Here is a 6,165-nt window from a genome sequence, read left to right as displayed (position 1 = left end):
GTCGAAATATCTTGTAACCGGGATTCCGAGTCTGGTCGGGTCATCCTGGGAGAAGGAATATCCTTCGCTGACCGTGAGAGCTTGTGATGGGCTAAGTTGGGACACCCTTGCGGGGTTTTGAACTTTCAAAAGTCGTTCCCGCGGTTATGGGCAGATGTGAATTTGTTAATGTCCGGTTGTAGAGAACTTGACACTTAACTTAATTAAAATGCATCAACCGCGTGTGTAGCCGTGATGGTCTCTTCTCGGCGGAGCCCGGGAAGTGAACACGGTTCTTGTGTTATGTTTGACGTAAGTAGTTTCAGGATCACTTCTCGATCACTTCTAGTTCACGACCGTTGCATTGCTTCTCTTCTCGCTCTTATTTGTGTATGTTAGCCACCATATATGCTAGTGCTTGCTGCTGCTCCACCTCATTACCCCTTTCCTACCCATAAGCTTAAATAGTCTTGATCTCGCGGGTGTGAGATTGCTGAGTCCTCATGGCTCACAGATACTTCAAACAGTTGCAGGTGCCAATGATAACCGTGCAGGTGACGCAACCGAGCTCAAGGAGGAGCTCGATGAAGATCGTGTTCGTTGTGTTGTTTCGTTTCTAGTCGATCAATGGAGGAGCCCAGTTGGGGCGATCGGGGATCCATTGCATTAGGGGTGGTCTTTTTTTTATTTGGTTCTGTAGTCGGACCTTGATTGTATCTGGTTGATGTAATGCTATATTTATGTATTGTGTGAAGTGGCGATTGTAAGCCAAGTCTTTATCTCTTTCTTATTCAGTACACGGGATGTGTAAAGATTACCCCTCTTGCGACATGCCTACTATGCGGTTATGCCTCTAAGTCGTGCTCCAACACGTGGGAGATATAGCCGCATCGTGGGTGTTACAAGTTGGTAATCAGAGCCTTCCCCGACTTAGGAGCCTCCTGCTTGATTGAATCGCTGGCGTTGTTGAGTCTAGAAAAATGTTTTGAGTCTTATAGGATTATATATATCGGAGAGTAGGATTCTTTTTACTCCTTAGTCCCTTCGTCGCTCTAGTGAGGCCTCCTGACGTAGAGTTTTGACTCTTCTCTTCTCAAATTTCATGATTTTTTAGGATCACGCGGGTATCTTGGAATCGTTCCGATGGTTTTGTGACAAGAACATTATTCTTGGTGCCTCCTGACATTCAGGTGTTGTGGTAGTGTCCCGGGGAGTTGAGCTCCGAGGTGTTGTCGTCACAATTTTATCGTTGCAGTTCTGGAATACCTGAGTTCGCCGACATCGAAAATCTTCTTTATGCAGTTGTTGGTGAGATAACCTCGACGCCACCCAATACTGGGGCGGGAGTTCGGGAGTACTGCCGTAACTCGTATAATAGATGCTTTTCGAAGGTTGAGGTAAATGATTTCCGAAGGTTTCTTGGTTATGTGTTGAAGGATGGATACAGCTGGATGTAGGATTTGCTAGTTTTGGGTGAGATATTATGCTTCCCCTGTATCCCCAACACCCGATTGCATAACCAGAAAGTTTCGGGAATTTATAAGTGGGAATTCAAGTATCACGTAGGAATTCTTTCCAATAGACACATGATACGATATGGGATCTATCATATGTTTGTTTCCGGCTTATTTTGCAAGCCAATCCTTTGTTTTTTTGTTTTTTTGTGGTATTCGAGTTGCTTCAATGTCAAGTGTTGATTCCATGCCTTTCCTAAATGGTGTTCTCATACTTCTATGTAAATACCAATCCTTCTTGATCATCGAGGTTGTCATGTCAATCCTTTCCAACCGGTGTGCTCCTCTTCAGGTGGATCCAATCTTTTCAACATTCGCAAGATCAACTATAAGTATTCTCAACGGTGTTTGTTTCATTCATCCCAAGTTGTCTTTGTTTTTCCCGCCCTCCCACCTTTTTTTCTTCAAGGATTCAGATTTCTTAATGAAGTATCCATCTTATTGATGGGAAGTATCTCCATTCTTTTTCGTCAATGTTTTTATCCGGTGATTCTCAGGAAGATAATAACGGAGCTTCAAGTCCATCATTCTTCATTATTTTTCTTCTCCGGTGGATTCAATTCAAGTTTTGTTGATCATATATTTTCCTCATTTCAAATGCTTTTCCATGCCGTTGCACCTCTTAATTTCTCACCTCTCGCTATTCATTTGTTTCGGAGTGCTGTAGATATCTCAAAGATTCGTTTTTCCACTCTGCATCCGTTCAACCTATTATGATGGTGTTATCTCATTCAAGCCATTTAATTCAACCAGCGCAATATATCTTTTAAATCGTTCAATGGTGTTTATTTTGAGTTGGCCCTAACCCACAGGTCTTTTCCCAGGATCTTACTTGACTCTTCTAATTTTACCGGAGCTATTCTCAAATCTTTCAAAGTTTGATGTAAGAATGTTTTGCCATCAGTCAAATGTCTTTCACCAAGATCTTTCTAATTCTTTTCATCGTTGGTTCAACCTTTCTAATTTTCATTTCGGAGTGCCTCAACAATTCATGGTGGTGTATATCATCATCATTCAAAACATTTGAAGACAGAAGAGTTTTTCCTCCAAATCTTATATGTTCTCTCAAAGACGCGAAGTTCAAGCTTCATGCCATCCTCTCATAATTGTTTTTGATTGTGAGAATTCTTTTCACCTATCCGGAGCAATTCAAGATTCTTTTCAATTTGATTCTCCGAAGGCCACCATTTCGGGTTTATTCATCCTCAGCTTTCAGCTGTTGTTCTTCAAATCTTACCGGTGCATCATTCAAATATCCTCTAATCAGTTCATGATCTCTTCGTTCTCATGTATCTAAATCCCAGCAAGTATCTTCATTCATTTTGCAATTCTTCGCGGTGAATTTGTGCTTTTGCTATTTTCATGTTCAATTCTTACGGTGGTTCTTCCAAGATTCTTCTTCCTTCGTTTATCATATCAATGCATTCATGCTTTCCAAATTCTATCGGTGGATCGTTGAAGACCTTCTCAAGTTGCGCTATATCTATCTTCATCCTTGCTATGAGAATAAGTAGTGTGCCAAATCCGTTGATCGTCATCAATTTAATTGGTGAAGGATATGCATAACATAATTCTTATTCTTGTTTCATCCAAGTGATCTAATTCCTTATTCCGGAGGTTCATCAAAATTCTTGATTTCAGTTCTTCTTCTTTCTTTCCAGAGTTCCAAGTTTTTCTCGGTTATATCATTTCAAAGCTTCTTCTAATCAATGCAAGGCTTCTCCCGGAGTTCTTTTCAACTTTCCCTTTCGTTTGATTATTCTTTGATTACCGGAGTTCTTCATGGAGGTTCTACATGATGGTTCATCAAGGATTTAATTCCTTCTCGAAGTGTTCATTGAGATTCTTTTCAGAGGAGCTCAAGTTTTCTTCATCTTGCAAATCCGGAGTGCAATTGTTCTCCCTTATCTTTTGAGGTGGTAATATATCATTCTTCTTTCACAAGAATGAGGTATTTAAACCCATCACTTTCTTCCATGGAGTTATCTTGGTATAAATTTCACCTAAAGCCTTCCATTGGGAATGTTGCTCTTTGTGGTGATTATCTATGATCCAAGTTTTATCCTTATCACCTTGGTGCAAGAAGACTTCTATCTTTTTCTAGCTCCCAATCAAATCTTTTCCGTGAGTGGCAAGTTGTCACCTCATAATTTTGAGATGTTTTCCATAAGCCCACTACAAGCTTACTCTTTTCGTTGTTGTTTTTTTTCCAACAACTCCGTTTGACACTTCTCCTAAAGATGATTTTCAAGCTCATTTGAGGTAGAAGGTGTTGTTTTCTCCTCTGTTCATTCCATTCCATTATCTCATTTCTTCCGGAGGCTTTGTGATGTTGATCTTTTCAATCATCATCTCGAATGGTGAGGATTGTGTTCGTTTCGTGCCTATCCATTCAACCGGACTAACGAGTTCTTCATTCAAGTTCTCTTATCTTATCAAGTTTTGCCTCCATTCTCAATCGGAGTGCTGCCCAAATTGTATCAATCTTATTGCTTCTCGATCTAGTTTGAACCGGAGTGTTTTCAATATTTATTTTATCACTAAACCTCTTGGTTCTCGTCGTATCCCATGTTCCTCTTTTCTAACAGAGTGCTTTCAACTTCGTTCATCTTCGTTGTATTCTTTCTTTAATTTTGCTCAACCTGGAAAGGTTCTTTGGTTTCACTCATTTGTCAAAGAAGCAACTTAGTTTTACCTCTTATCTTTCTCTTCCGTTTTCTCTTCGGTGCCATCCTAGATCTCGGGACGAGATCCTCTCATAGTGGTGGAGTGTTGTAACGCCCCAAGACCGGAGTTTCAGACGCCTTCCATGTTTTTTCGAGTTTCGTCGTGTGAGTTGTTGGTTTGTTGCATTCATCTTTGCATTTGTGCATTGCATCATGTCATCATGCCATCATGTCATTTTTTTAACTCAACTAAATAAATGGGATGGATCTTCGATCCATTTAAATCAAGGGAAGGGTGACTTCTGTGTATAACATATCCTCCCGATATTAGGGAGCTATAGTAAATATTTCTTTAATTTGGAATTCACCTTAACACACTTGCATATTAAATCCCTTGGCCTTTTCTTCTTCAAGTGTTCACTCTCTAATCTTGCCATTTATTCTTTCATCATTTTCCGGAGCTCTACCAATATTCTCAACATTTTTTGGATACTCCTAAAACCTCGTCCTAGTTCAAACCCATTTGAATTAAATTCAAATGAGCTTGAATTTACATCTTTCAATCTTGGTCTTTTCTATTTTCTCGGGATGAGCACATTTTTACGAGTCCGTGAAAATTGTCCCCGTGCCCAAATTCCTTCTCCAACCTTTTATTTCTCTTATTTCTTTCTTTGCTATTTGCTGTTTTTGGCAAATAAAAAGAAATTAGAGAGAAAGGGGAGAAAGAGCTTAGCCCAGCGGGCCAATTAGGTCCAGTGGCCGGCCCATCCTACCCCCGCAGCCTTTTGGCCAAGGCCCAGCCGGCCCCTGCCTACCTAACCCTAGCACTCCCGCATCGCTACCCCCTCGCTCCCTTCCCTCGTTCCCTCTCGCGCCAATAGGGACAGCGCGCCCGCTCTCGATCCCCCTCCTCTTTTCCCAATCGATCCCCTCATATCTCCCTCTCGACCAGGCCCCGCCACCAGGAACAACTGCTCCGCCCCCTGCTCCCTGTCATCCTCGCCGTAAGACTGCTCCACCGCCTGCTCGCCCTGGCCTCCTGCCACGGAGCTGTCGCTGCCGGCGTCCACCTCCTTGCCCATGCCTCCCCGTCGCTCTTCCTTCACGTGAACGCCTGCAGGAGCGCCAATGCCACCAGGCCGCCGTCCCGCGCTCAAGCTCCTCCGCCCCTGGGCTCCGCTCGCATCGCCGTTTACCCGGATCCAACGCCGGCCGACCAGGATCCACTCATCTTTGCCGTTACTGGTGCTGCAGGAACCATGCTTCAAGTCCCCATCGCCAATCTGGCCTTGCACATCTTGTTTGACCCAAGGAGACCCATACCGCCTGCAAGACCAAGGATGCCCGACGAGTGCTGAACGAAACGCCTAAGTACCACTACTTCCACGACGACCGTTGTTCGCCAAGTACACCTTCGGACGCCAAGTTCCTCTTCAAAACATACGACTACTCGGCGTTGCGTCAAGTACCCTGATGGCCGGAGCCCTCGGATCCGTCAAGTTCGTCTATGAACCGAGAACAACTACCGTCTCCGAAGAACCGTGTAACGGAACCGTCAAGTTCGACTATGACTCGTGTACGACTGCGCGGGATTCCTCGGACGCCAAGTTCAACGGTGCATCAAGTTCCTCGCCGTGACCCCAAACATCTACGGAAACTCGCGCAACGATAAACATGTACCACTATCGTCGCCGAGATCGTGAGAACCTCTACCATCGACCCTAGAGCATGAGAGAATGACAGATTCCACTACGAACGTCCCGAAAATGTCTACTTCCCCTACACCACATCGAACTCGAACCGCTCCGATAACGCACGCTTCGAAGGTATAACCCCGAGACGACCGCCCGTGAACGAATGCATGTGTGATGTATGAGATGCTCGTGCTTGCTCCGTGCTCGAATTATCGGTGCATGTTGCCCCTCTTTTGCCTTGTCACCGTCGTCGACCCGTGGGAACCCGGTAACCGGGATCACCCCACCATCTTTTGCACGCTCCCGCCACAC

This window comes from Triticum aestivum, chromosome 3A, assembly GCF_018294505.1.
Source record: "Triticum aestivum cultivar Chinese Spring chromosome 3A, IWGSC CS RefSeq v2.1, whole genome shotgun sequence".
Lineage (NCBI taxonomy): Eukaryota > Viridiplantae > Streptophyta > Magnoliopsida > Poales > Poaceae > Triticum > Triticum aestivum.
The sequence above is the reverse complement of the archived record's forward strand: the minus strand, read 5'-3'. Positions refer to the sequence as shown.